The following is a 14,584-nucleotide window of genomic DNA, read 5'->3' as shown; positions in this document are numbered from 1 at the left end:
TAAGTAAATAGGACATTCTGCTTTCATGGATTGGAAGAATGAATCTTAAGATATCAATTCTTCCCAAAGCAATTTATAGATCCAACACAGTCCCAATCAAAACTCTGACAACTTTCTTTGCAGAAGTGGAAAAGCCAATCATCACATTTCTATGGAAGGATTTGGAAACCCTAATAGCCAAAGCCATCTTGAGAAAGAAGAACAAAGTTGGAGGACTCCCACTTCCCAATTTTAAAACTCATTACAAACTCACAGTAGTCAAAACAGTAACGTTACTGGCATGAGGATATACACAGACCAATGGAACTGAACTGAGGGTTTAAATGAACCCTCACATCTATCACCAATTGATTTTTACTAGTGTGGCAAGTCCACTTAATAGGGAAAGTATAGTCTCTTCAACCTATGGTATTAAAAAAACTGGATACACACATGCAAATAATGAAAGTGGACCCTTATTTCACACCATATAAAAAAATTAACTCAAAATGGATCAAAGACCTAATTACAAGAAACCTGTAAAAACTCCTAGAAGAAAACATAAGGGAACTTCTTCATCACCTTTTAAGCAATAGATTCTTAGACTTCATACCCAAAGCACAAACATCAAAAGAAAAAATAGCTACATCAGGCTTAATCAAAATTTAAAACGTTTGTACACTGAGGGACATTATCAAGGAAATGAAAAGATAACCTATAAAATGGGAAAGAATATTTGGAAACAGAGTATTCAACAAGGGTTTAATATCCAGAATATATAAAGAACTCCTATAACTTAACAGCAAAAGCCAATCCAATTAAAATAGACATTTCTCCAAAGAAGATAAACAAATGGCCAGTGAGCATGTGAAAAGATACTTACTATCTTTAGCCATCCGGCAAATGCAAATCATTTACCGTTGTGGTAAATTGTTTGGCACTTCCTCAGAGAGTTAAAAGCATAGAACTACCAAATAACCCAGCAATCCTACTTCTAGGTATACACCCCAAATAATTGAAAGTGGGGACTCAAACAGATATATTTGCACACACCAATGTTCATAGTAATATTATCCATAATTTCAAAAAAGCAGAAGCAACCCAATTGCCCATCAACGGATGAGTGGATAAACAGAACTTGGTATATACATATAATGGAATATTGTTCAGTTGTGAAAAGGAAAGACATTCTGATATATGTGACAACAACATGATGACCCTTGAAGACAGTGCTGAATGAAAAAGCCAAATGTAAAATGTCAATATTGTATGATCTTACTTACATGAAATAATTTCATAAAAAAATAACTTTTTTAAAACAATAGCAACACGTAGAATTGTACAATATAAAGAGTAAACACCAATGTAAAGTATGGACTACAGTTAATAGTGTAATTATAATAATATTGGTTCATTAATTAAAACAAAGGTGCCACATTAATTCAAAATGTTAATAATACAGAAAACTGTGCATGTGTGTGTGATGGGGGCGAGTATATGGGAATTCTGTACTTTGTGCATGAGTTTTTGTAAACCTTCAAGTGTTCTAATAAAACAATATTTATGTACCTTATTTTATTATAAGTATTTTGTTTATTCAATTTTAATTAAATAAGTGGTACATGGAAAAAGATTCAACCAATAGGGAAATAAACAGTGAGACTATGAACATCCCCTCTCATGCTCTCTTCTTTCCCACTCATCTTTTCAGAGATCTCTGTCAGTGCTTTGGCATGCATTTTTCCACACTTTCTATGTACCTGCACATACATATATACCTTAGCAAAAGCTAATTATCACAGAGTAGTTGACTCTTATCTAATGAATATTAAACTTAGGGAGGTGTTTTTTTCTTTTTTTCTTTTTTTAACCTTAAAGAGTGATTTAATATGCCAATTAATGAGTAAAAATGTCTCTATCTGGATGATTTTAGTTATTCTGCATAATGTTTTCTATTTCAATACAATTTGAAAACCTTAGCATTAAAAATTTAAAAAGGAGCATGCTGATCTAATAAGCTTTAATAATATGCTGCGTCAATTCTTACAGTTAGAGGTATGACTAAACTGCCTCTTTGACTTTTTAACAATCAAGAGGACTTTTAGTTAACAACAGAACAAAGAACACTCCTTTATCTAATGTTCTATATATAGTTTTAAAGAAAGGGAGAATGGATTACCTTCGCTTTCAAAAGGTTACTAAGACAATCACCATTGTTTTATTTAATCTTGTATGTTTTGTTTTTATAGTGAGGAAAAGAAATGTTTAGACTGAAAATTTCAAGTTGAAATCTCCCTATGCACTGAAATCACACTAGAGTCAGTTTGGAGAACTCCAGACTTGCCCCGTAGCTGATCTTAGCTGATCATCTAGTTTTAGAGATGCACACGCAATCCTGCAGTGAGGACCTTGTGAACCCAGAAGTGATTTCACAGTCATGTGATAAAGGTGGTCATCTATTACAGCACTGCACACAACACACATCCAATAACAGAGTGATGGAGGGGGTCACGGGGGGTTCATGTTTGAAGGTAAAGGATGAACTGTTTAGATTTTGTAGCCTCTTCTTCATGTCCAAACTAAAGATAAAATCACAAACCAATTGTTAAACTGTGGGATGCTGAGACCACTCTCCTCCAATGTTATCAGTCAAGGACAGTCCTCTTGACACATAACCCTAGGAACTACATTGATAAGGTCAGAGATCAATTCTTTAGGGACAGCTTTCTGATGACTGAACTATTTTTCTTTAATTCTAATGCTTAAACTAGATAATAATTGGATCTACATGCCAACTTTTGAAAACTGCATATAGTTCTTTGAAGATGGAATGACAAAGTCCATTCAAGAGATGTTGGAGAGGTAAGATATGGATCGTTTCACCTGGCAGCAGAAGAATCAATGACAGGAAAATTGAGGATGTCCAGCAGAGACTCTGTGATTTTTTTTGTGATAGCAATTTGTAAACAGACCTTAGAGTCATTCCCTCTGTATAGACAGGGCTTACTCTGTGAAGGTGGTTATAGTTAAAATATTGAGCTTCAAACTTTTTTTTTATTGTGAGCCCTAATTTTTCAACCATTATAAATTTGTTATTTGTAAATTAAATTATATAATACTATGCTAATGTATATAAACACAAACTAGAAATTTATAGTGGTACAATGCTCGCCTTTCATGCAGGAGACCCAGGTATGATTCTTGGACCATGCACCTTGCCCCCCCCCCCCAAATATATAAATTTATACAAATAAAAAGAATTAAAATTCTCTTTCAATTTCCTCAATTGGATAACTTGCTTATTGCTCGGTATATATACACTTCACTTTGGTACACACAAAATTAAGAAAAAAAACTTGCCAGGTAGTAGCACCTGTCCTAACATCACAAAATTTTGTAAAAAATCACTTTTGAATTGAGAGGGAAATTCACAGTTCTATAGCATGCCAACACCATTCTCTGCAAAGTTTTGAAGAATTATAGGTGGCTTAAGCAAAGATAGTACAGTCTGATTATTCACTAAAGAGATAACTAGTATCTGGGTTCTGTCTTTGAGGGAAAAAAGACACAGAGTTAACAAAGGGAAGGAGACTGACCGAGACATTTGATGTCCTTGGTTCTAATCCTAGCTTTACTACCAACCAGTTCTGAGATTTTAGCAAGAAATTTCTTCTCCCCAGGTCTTTATTTTCTTATAGATTAAATGACGGCTGTACTAGATGGAGTCTCAGATCCTTTCCACCTCTGACTTCTGAGGGGAGGCATAAATTAAGAATTTCGTTATTAGGTGATGGTAAAATCTTTCTCATGATCATATTTCCGCACATACAGAAGGAATAGAAACCTCAACACATTAAACCAAATCCTAAAAACCACAAGGCCTTATGAAAAACTGGATTACTGAGGCTACTTTCTGTTTAACTTCACTTTCATAATCTGAAGGTATGTCTTCTGCTAAATGTACTATTGCATTCTTACAAACAAGGACAAAGGAAATCAAGCAGTGTTATCTCTACAGGCAATGTGACTGTAATCCAATGGCACTGTGACATTCCTAAAAGATAACTCAGATATCGCTTCTGAATAATCTCCATGAAATAACAGTGTTATTATAATCACCTAGAGTTCAAGAGTCAAAATATCTGTTTCCTAAAATTAAGTTTTTTTAACACAACAACTCAAGTTGATATAAAATAAACCAAATTTAGTTCTAATTCTCAATACTTCTATATTTTATTGATTTGAAATGTAAGCTGAAATTCTGAGGAAAACAATAAAGGATCACATTCCCTCCATAACAAGATGTTTGATTGCCTGGAACGTCTGCCTTCTTACATTGCTGTTTGTTTTGTACCTCCTTCCCCTTTGACCAATGTGATAAAATACAGCTGCTAATTTTTTTTTTCCATCTCACATTTGTAAAGCAATGGCCTTTAGACAGTAAATATAACATTGCATGTTGTGAGCAATAAGGTGTAATTCAATAATATAGGAGTAGAGTAATTCATGCTGTGAAATATAGAAAAACATGATACTATTGAGATGAGTTTTATTTCTAAGAAAAATAAGCATTTCAAAGAAAGATGTTACCCTCAGCTAAATAAATAATTTATTTCTATTTTAATTTGGTTGCTTTGATGGGAAGATTTCATTGGTCTCTGTTATGCTTTAAATGTTCAGATTAAAGCCTCTCATTGCCATTCTTTTGTTCAATCATTTATTTTCTTTGGGGGCTCAAGAACTCCTGATGATTTTGTTTTCTTTATGATAGTAGATTCTTTTTTACTTCCATGCTGGAAGTCAAAAGCTTAATCCTTTGGAATCTCAACGAATCACCTAATTAGTAACTTATTAAAATGAAATAAGTTAATTATGTGTAATTTCTTCATAAAGATCAAATAGCAGGCAAATCACTTTCCTAAGGCTAATTCCTCTCATTTGTAGCATAAATGAGAAAAACAAAAATCAAATAAAGTTTGTACTAGTGCTGATAGCACCACAATAAAATAACTGATTCCTAGCTCATTCTATTAGAAGCATTAACTCAGCATGAGTCCTTGCTCATATATTAATATTTTTAAAGCATCCCAATCTAAAAGAAGAGATGATGAATATAATTAGCCAATTCACTAAGATGCATGATAACTTTCAAATTAATTAATTTCAGCTAATATCAATTAAGTGCCTACTAAGTTGAAAGTAGTATGAATTCCTGCTCCACCATTTACTAGCTCTATAACCATAGCAAGTCATTTAAATTGTTGAAGCTTCAAATTCCTCTTCTGTAGAATGTGGGCTACACCATAGGATTATCGTGGCATAAAACAAGTGTCTGGTATAACAAGCACTGAACAAACAATATCTGTTATTAAATAGTATCCTCCATAGATATACGGTAAGATCATCACTGTATAAGTCTGTTTCACCATTATCCTGGATATGAACCCTTCCCCAGTTTTCACACATACAATTATATATGGATGTCAGATATGTCATTCATTTAGTAAGATTTGCTGGAGAGTGGGTGGTCACAGTGCCGGGGATCACATTGCAACTTCCTTCTTTTCAGTTTCCCAGATTATTAACTCTTGGATCTCCAAATTACGCAGATCAATTCATTTCTAGTCTTGCTCCCAAATGGGCATATCCAAACCAATCAAGATTTTTAGCAGAAGAAAAGATCGGCTAAATAATAAGGCTCCCCTTCTATAGAAGGTATTTATGGTATGAATAGCATTTTTTTCTTCTTGCTACTCCATTATCTTTATTATTAGAGATGGTAGTAAAAGCCAGAATATGGCACACCAAGGTATAAATGGCAAGTGAAGAAGTGCTGACAACAGATATTGAATGATTTTTCCCAAAGTTGTACCCATTAAGTAAAGAAGGACTCGGGCAGTTACTATGAACAAAGGACAAGGTCAACAGAGGGTTTGAAGTTGAATTGGCAATTATTTATAGAATTAGGGAAGCTAATTAAATTAAAAGGTAGAAGAAAAGCAGTGGCAGATAGAGTAAGTGCAAAGAATTATTTGCAATCCTAAAGTAGAGAAGAGATTGGATTAAATGACATTTGCTATGGTGATAAACTGAGTCATATACATCTTTCAGGCAGAAATAAGATGGGGAGTAAAAGTGAAAATGCACATAATTTTGGGGATTAAGTTCGTGGTCCCTTTGAAGCTTTTCACAGGTTGGGAATGAATAAAATGATGGAGTCTCATCTTCGATCTAAGTCTACTTTGATGGAATGGGCACTGAATTACCTCATGCTATCCCAGGCCTGGACTGCTGACTTGTGAGGTTAAATATTATTATGTGCTTAGCAGTTACACCTTTACTATAGTCAAAGTATTGTGTGTTTTATCCCTTTCTAGTTGCTATTAATCACAAGCACTTTCTATTATTTATGGTATCATTAATTGTAATTAAGAATGAAAATTTGTATAAAGGCACAGAAGTAGATTAAAAGGAGAAAAATAATGAAATTATTAACCATCTCTTTTGAAAAAAATATATACAAAATGAAGAAACTTTCATAGTACATTTATTTCTAATTCAATTATACTTATTTGGTATCCGATTCAAAGCAAACAAGTAAAATTTACTCTTACCTTCAACAATAGTTTGGTTATTTTATTAGGCAAAAATTTAAAAATGGAATCCTTTTCTGTGGTCTTCACTAAAGAGAATTCTGATTATGTTTAATCATTTGCATTCCATGTACATTTTATTAATTACACAATATCATTTTTATATGATTTTTTCTACATAAAATATTTTCTGAGTTTTAAGTACTTACTTATTACACCTACAATGCTTTGATTTGGTCTTAGCATGCATCAACACAAATAATTATAAAAGCATGAATTCATTAGACAAAAATTTGAATCACAAGCAGGTTCACCATCTCATCTTTGTTTTGGCATTATTTCCTAGTTAGTCTTTCAACCTCCTCTTTACTCTCCGCAGTTGATCCTACACATCAATGTCAATTTAATCTTCTTTCTATTGTATTTTCCTTCTGCTTTACACCCCTTCATACAATTAAAGCGATGCGCTACATTGAATCTAATCAAGTTTTGCCTTTCATCAATTAACCGTTTCTGTTTACCAGTGCTCCTTTCCTTTTCCTTTAATGGGAACACTGTTAGACAGAAAATAAATCCTCATTTGTGTGTTGGCTACTGTGGTCTTTTCTTCCTTCTCTCTGCCTCTCTCCTTATGTCTTAGATCAGTTTCCCAAAGATGATCCAGGCAGCTCTAGTACCTCAAGTTGGTTCATGAATAAAGGGTTAAAGAAATTTGGGGAATTGGGTTATTTGCCTGTTAACATATTAAGGTCTCTAAGAATTCCTGCATCAAGAAACCTCATATGCTTTTAAACCAGCATTTCTAAAACCTATGTCTCCATTGAAATATGCTTGTGAAAAATTTATCCAAGAATATCCTACCACATTGGTCATCATTGTGCTGGAATTATTTTTCTCTTTTCAGGCTAGGAGGCCTTGCTGAAAATATTTGATTGCTGATTGCCAGTGCTTAACTTCTCAAAATGTTGAGAAGGCATTTGCTGAGTAGTCTATGAAATAATTCATAATTTTAGAGGAGAGGAAGAAAGCAAAAGTGAGCTATCCTTTCTGAAAACTTCACCAAATTGTTTTCTATCATGGGTATTTTCATTATAAAAAAGCTACTTACAAGACATTCTTTAGTTGCCCTCTTCTTGGTACTTTCAAATGGGTTAATTACCTTAATATCTGGTACCCACAATAGATATGGCTATGCAGAGGGAAAATACAGTTATTCTTTGCATATCTTTTTTTCCATTAATGCATGATAACCAATAACTCACCTGAACTACCAGCCTCATCACTCTGCAGCCAGATATTTACCCTGAAACAAACTTAGGGTTTCTTCTTTATTTGTAAAGAGTTGCACATTATTGCCAAAGCCACATCATAATAGAAGTTAATAAGAGGAGGGAGCAACTGAAAACAACTTTCTCAAGACACCTCCATCTCATAAAAGCAGCAATACTGAGGCAATTGATGAGGCCACTTCTTAGTGAGGATGCTCTTGATAAAGTTTTGGACAACTGATCTGTGCTGTGTTCCAGGTTAACTGAGATGAAGAGAGAATAAGAACTGGAGCAGATGTTGCCCAATGGCCAAAAGAGAACATTTCAATTGCGTGATCTTGATTGGTTTGTAAACCTCTTCTGCCAAATTCTACAATCTCTTGAACCTTTTTCTTTGTCTGGTGACTTCTACATCCTCAGTGCTCCATAGTTCTTTGCCAACCACTCCATCTGCTTCTACCAAGTCTGATTTCAGGTTCTGTCTCCATTGCCTGCTCCTTAAGGTTGATGCCCTCACTGCGTGGTCCTTGATACTCTTTTTTTCTCATTCTATTCACTGTTTTTAAATTCACTTTCATAGTTTTGATCATCATTTTCACTGCTAATCCTATGTTGGTGACTCCCAAATATCTCTTTTGAAGTTTAGGTTATTTATCCAATTATATATGAAATGTTTCTACAGGAATGTCTAAAAGAAACCATATATTTGATATATATTAAAAATCATCTTTACTTCAAAATGTATACTGCCTTCATTGTGCCATACTGGTTGATATGAATGGCTTCACCAGTTAAGCAAACCAGTAAACCTTATCATCATCTTCCTCTTCTCCTTCAACTCCTCATCAGGGCCACCCATCCAGTTTGTTTGTTTGTTTGTTTTTGTTTTTACCAAAGTATGTTGTGCTTTAAATATGTCCTATATTTTCTCTTTTCATGATTGCTATTACTGAATCGTTTCAGGCCTTATCATTTCCTACTTGGAGTACACCAATATACTGGTTAAAAGATTAGGCAAATAGACCTCTGGATTGGGTATGTCAACCCACTGTGTGGTATTTGTAATAGCAGCTCAGACAAATTAAGACAATATCTTATATTATAAATATACCAGCAAAGCTGAGTATGTCTCCCTAAGATGGGATAGCTTCACAGACAACTTCTGTTTTTCCCTATCCATTAAGCAAATAAAAGATTAGACAAATATACTCTTTTCATTTATTAGCTATATCAGCATACTACTTAACTCATAGGGCCTTACTACTTTTCTCACTTAACAATCAGAAGATAGTAATAGTTATTATATAGGTTTCTTGTAATAATTAAAGTACATATTGAATATAAGGTTCTAAATGCACTGCCTCGTACATATAATTAATTGCTCAATGAGTTATTATTACTCCACAGCTCTGCACTTGTTACCTTCCAAACCAAGAACCATTTTGCTGCCATACCATTTTTCAAACTTCAAATTTGAAATGTCAGTCTAGCTCTTTAGGTATAGACTTAAGACAGTGGGCGACACCCTTTACGACCTGGATTCCAAGGAATGATCTGAAATGGATTGATGAGAGGACTGTGAAGTGTAGACTTCAGAGCCCCTCACTTGTGCAATGCTCTGTGTGTGTTGCTGGAAGTTGTCAAGTGTTTTGAATGGAAAGGGGAAGCCAGATTGCAACCAAAAACCAACAATAAGGAAATATTTTTTTGTAAATTGCTTAAGAGCACCAAGTAAAATAAAAACCAGAATCTTCAAAGTTTCAGTCATTTGTCGTGATTTCTTAATTTTAAGTAAATATTCATTTACTGTACCAGGCCAAGCCTTAATCCAGTTTATTAGATGACTTATAAAGAAAGAGCCACAAGGAAAAAAAAAAAAGTGGGTGGGTGGGGGGCCTTTCTTAAAAGAGTATTTACACAATTGGAGATATTCCTAAGCAAAATTTTAAAATCCCAAAATTAAATCCTGTATATCATTTGAGGATTATCACATAATTCATTCAGGTTCTCTTTTATTTTTTAGGAATAAATCCCATTGTCTTTCTGTTTGCAAGTTTTGATAACTGAAATTCACTAAATGTTTCAATAGTGGGATGTTTCCTGGCATTTTATTATTGAATACAGTAAAAAAAAGTTTCAACTGGAAGACTTACACAACCAGATATCAAGATATATAAATATAATTATCTAAATAATTGATAGTATAATATTGGCACAGGATCAGACAAATAAATCAACGGAAAATAATAGTCTAAAAACTGACCCATGTATATATCATTACCTGATTTATGACAAAGAGATATTGTAGTATGTTGGGGAGAAATGACCAATAAATGGTACTTCATGCTTGGATATCCATAAGAAAACAGTTGGTATTTAATGCCTACCTTACTCCATCCCAACCAATGAAATCTAGATCATATACCTATATATTAAAGTATGAACAATAAACATTTTTGATGTAAGCAAGTAAGAGCATATTCATTACCTTGGAGTATGCAAAGATTTCCATTTCAGTATGTTAAAGTTGCTTGAATGCAACATACCAAAGTAGGTTGGCTTTTTCAGTGGGGATTTATTAGTTTACAAATTTACAGTTCTAAGGCCATGAAAATGTCCAAATTAAGGCATCAAGAGGAAGATGCCTTCTCTGAGGAAAAGCTGCTGGCAGCTGGGGTTCCTCTGTCACATGGGAAGGCATATGGTGGTGTTTTCTGGTCCTTCTCTACTGGTAATGGTTTGAATAGCTCTCTCCTTCTTTCTGTGTTTCTGCTTTTTATCCTCTCATAAAGGGCTCCTTTACTCATTTGAAACAACCTAACCAAAAGTTCTCATAATAAGTCTACACCTACAAGAATGGATTAAAAGAACATGGCCTTTTGGGGGATACGTAACAGCTCCAAACTACCACAGTTTCCTGAAACAGGAAACCAGAAGTGCCAAGCTCAAGGAGAAAAAAATGATACAATGGATTACTTTGAAATTAAAAATTGTATTTATAATATACATGAATAAGAAAGTGAAAAAGCAAAGAGTACCCTAAGTATATTCAACAAAAGTCTCACACAGAGAATAAAATAAGAAGCTCTAAACAACAAATAAGAAAAAAATACAATAAAAAAGAACTACAGGAAGGAGCCAAAAGCTGTAAGTCAACAGGAACCCGGAAGAGAAAAGAGAGGACATCATTTTGTGAGGGAAAGCCACAGAACCCCAAAGATTGCAGTAAGCTAGCATCAGAATACTACAAACCCCTTGGATGAACCAAGCCTTCTGCTCTACAAAACCAAGAAGCAATAAACTCCTGTTGTTTAAAGCCAATCCATTGTGTGGCATTTGTGATAGCAGCTCAGGCAAATTAAAACAATATCATATATTGCATATGTACCAACAAAGTTTAATATGTCTCCCTAAGATAGAACAGCTTCACAGATACCTTCCTCTGTTATTGCTGTGGCAATTCTTAGAGCTTAGCTGCCTTCTCCTTGAAGTACTCGGATTCACCTTGTTTGACTCTAGCAGAGGTAGAGGATGTGGTATGTGTGCCTGTGTGTGCATGTATCTGTGTATGAGTGAGGGCTGAGCTACTCAATCTCTCAGCAATAATCAGTAAGTCAAGTCATCTGAAAACTTATATATGTTTCCTCAGCCTGTTCCTAGTTTTATTTTTTTTTTCCGTTATTTAATTAGGGTCAAAATTGTAGGTTGAAGGAAAAGCTAATGAATTTAATTAGGGTTATAGACTTCAACTCCAGATTTTTCACTAATAGATCTGTCAAGTTAAGTTACAGTGTTTATCTTGCCTCAATCATTTTTGCCCCAGTATGGCTGAAGGATATGGTACATTCCTCTGCCATCTAGCTTATCATAGCAGTAATTTTCAAATAGTGTGTGAATGGGAGAGGGTAAGTGCACCTTGTCCAATGAGCATCACTTCTCAACATACCAAACTAACAACCTACCAGTCCTTTAAAAAAATGAAAAAAAAAAAAAAAAAAAAAGTCCAGGAGTGATTTACTTTTAGTGAAACTGTTTTGGCTACTTCATTAATTGCCAAATGTTGATAAATCACCAGTTTAATTACCAATTTCATAGTATTTTTTCCAGAGACTAAAGTCAGGTTTATACTAACCTATGATTTCTGGAATCTGCCCCACTGCCACTGAGTAAATGGTCTATAATGGTATTCTCTGCTGTCTCATCTAGAGACATGAAGCAGCTGGTTGTTCTCTTTGACTCTGGATGGTCTGGAGACTCAAAGTAGCTAAAATACTCAGAAGATTCACATTTGCATCACTGATCTGTATCCTTCCATTATCTCTCTCTCTTCACCTGTTTTGGATACTAATGTCCTTGTTCTGATACTTGCTTTTCCTTTTCCAGTTTGAAACCCATTTTCCTTGTGGGAAAACAATGAAAAAATATGAATGGGATAGCATATCTTGTTTCTTTCTTATTCTTTATTTTAAGATGAGATATTCTCCATGAAGTCAGCCTTATTCTTCCTCTTTTTCATTCTTATCCCAACATATCTAAAATAGTCTTTTTTCCCTAAAAATTGCCTTGATCTTCTTCATAAGCTGCAGCTTATTCAGGACTACTTGACTCTCTGATAATTATCTTCCAGTTAATCCTCTCAAGACCCTTTGCTTTCTGATCAACTAATTCCTTCTAAGGTGTTGATGGCTGATGATGGCTTAATGTACCAACTCTTTACAATAGAATTTACATTTTGACAGCTACTTTTAATTCCTTAACCCAAAAGAGTGCATGGTATGAGAATTTCAAATACTCTTGCAGGGACAATAAGGAAAAACTTTGGAGGGAAGAGAGCTTTCCCTAAAGCTTCACTAATAGCAGAACAGATATCTTTTAAGTACTTATTCATTAATAAGTCTCTCGTTGCTATAAATAACACAAGAAAAGTCAAGATAAGGAAATGTAATGCACATGTATCATTGCAGCTCTCAGGCACAGCTATGGAGCGAAGGAGCAGTTTCTTGATGTCTTTAGAGATTTCCAAAAAGCAGCTAATCTGACTTTTCAGCTTTTATTTTAATCTGATGTATTTAATTTGTTTTAATATAAGAATGAATTGTGAAACAAAGCAGTGATTATAATCATTGCTGTAATCACCCACAAAGTGATCAATAAATACCAATTAAATACAGGCATCCTACAGAACAATACATGATGTAGGATAAGAGTTTAAGGTCTAGAGTAAGACAAACCCAGATTCAAGTCCTGACTCTGGGCAAATCACATAACTTGAGGCTTAGTTTCCATTTCTGTTAAATCAGTATAATGATAGCCACCTGTTAGGGCTATCCTGTGAATATGTGAAATAAGTTAAGTAAAATACTCAGAATTTTTCCTAGGACATTGTAACAAGCCAATGCATATTGTTACTGTTGAGTATATATGCTTTTAAGTAGAAAATTATGATGAGACGCTTCATCTTAGATTTGGGGTTTTAGCATCCCTACAGATTTCCACAGCCTGATCTGGTTGACAAAATGAAAACTAGCAATTATTCCTGTTCAGATTCTAAGATGCGGTAGTCTTTTCATTCATTTATTTTTCTTAGAATTTTTATTCATGTACCCATCCAACCTGTGTTGAATACCTACTATACTAGCAGTTGAAAAGCAGTGGCAAATAACCTTTATCCCCTGCCCTAAAAGAACATAAGCTCTAGTGGTCTCATTGAAGTCCTGGAAAGGAGCTCAGTGTAAGCTCAGTACAAAAAAGAGACAATTCGCCTCAATACTTTTTATCTCTTAGGTGAAAAACAAAGTCATAGATTCTGCAAATTCAACTACTACTGTAGCTGGAAGTTATGACTACTGTAATTTTTCCTGCCACAATGTAGGGAATCTTGTTTGTTACTTGAGTGTCTGATGAAAACAAATCAATATTTAAACAGCAGTAACAAACAGGGGTTAATTAAAAGGAAATTATTACTAAGTAGAGTAAAACACTTGCATGCATTTCACATTCTAGGATTCTCTGCCTATCAAGTATTCAATTCTTTTTATCTCACCTGAGAAGCAAGAGAGGTAGCAATGTCCACTAAGGTCTACTCAACAGTCGGATGTGATTCATACGCATATTTGACATTCAGAAGCATTAAATAAGCTTTTCATACCACCTTAAATAAATTACATTTAGTTATCTGTAAGTATTTGTTTCATTTCTCTAAAATCATTTTGGAACATGGATGATTTAAATATTTGCATTGAGCATTTAATTTTCCCTACATGGCATTTGCGATATTTCAAACAAGGACAGTGCTGAACTTTCTTTTTGAAAGTTTATAGTTTAATATTAAAGAGGTAGTTTAAAAAACGTTTTTCTTTGAAAATCAAATGATAAACTTAGAAAATACACCACTCTGTTCTAGTATGCTAGCTGCCAGAATGCAACACACCAGAGATGGATTGGCTTTTAATAAAGGGAATTTATTTTGTTAGTTCTTCAGAGGAAAGGCAGCTAACTCTTGACTGAGGTTCTTTCTTATGTGGGAAGGCACAGGGTGATCTCTGCTGGCCTTCTCTCCAGGCCTCTGGGTTCCAACAACTTTCCCCCAGGTGATTTCTTTCTGTATCTCCAAAGGCCTTGGCTGAGCTGTTGGGCTGTGCTATGTTGAGCTCTCTCATTTAAGCACCAGCCAATTAAATCAAACATCATTCATTACAGCAGGCACGCCTCCTAGCCAACTGCAGATGTAATCAACAACAGATA

The 14,584-nt window shown here is 34.4% G+C and overlaps 1 protein-coding gene across 1 annotated transcript in view; it reads right to left on the bottom strand.

The window, feature by feature from the left end:
* The window catches only part of CNTNAP2 (contactin associated protein 2), a 1,376,829-nt gene that overhangs the window by 1,045,884 nt on the left and 316,361 nt on the right, over positions 1-14,584 (bottom strand). The gene's annotated exons all lie outside the window — the stretch shown is intronic.

Source organism: Tamandua tetradactyla, chromosome 1, assembly GCF_023851605.1.
Source record: "Tamandua tetradactyla isolate mTamTet1 chromosome 1, mTamTet1.pri, whole genome shotgun sequence".
Classification (NCBI taxonomy): domain Eukaryota; kingdom Metazoa; phylum Chordata; class Mammalia; order Pilosa; family Myrmecophagidae; genus Tamandua; species Tamandua tetradactyla.
This window is presented reverse-complemented; position numbering and strand designations above follow the sequence as displayed.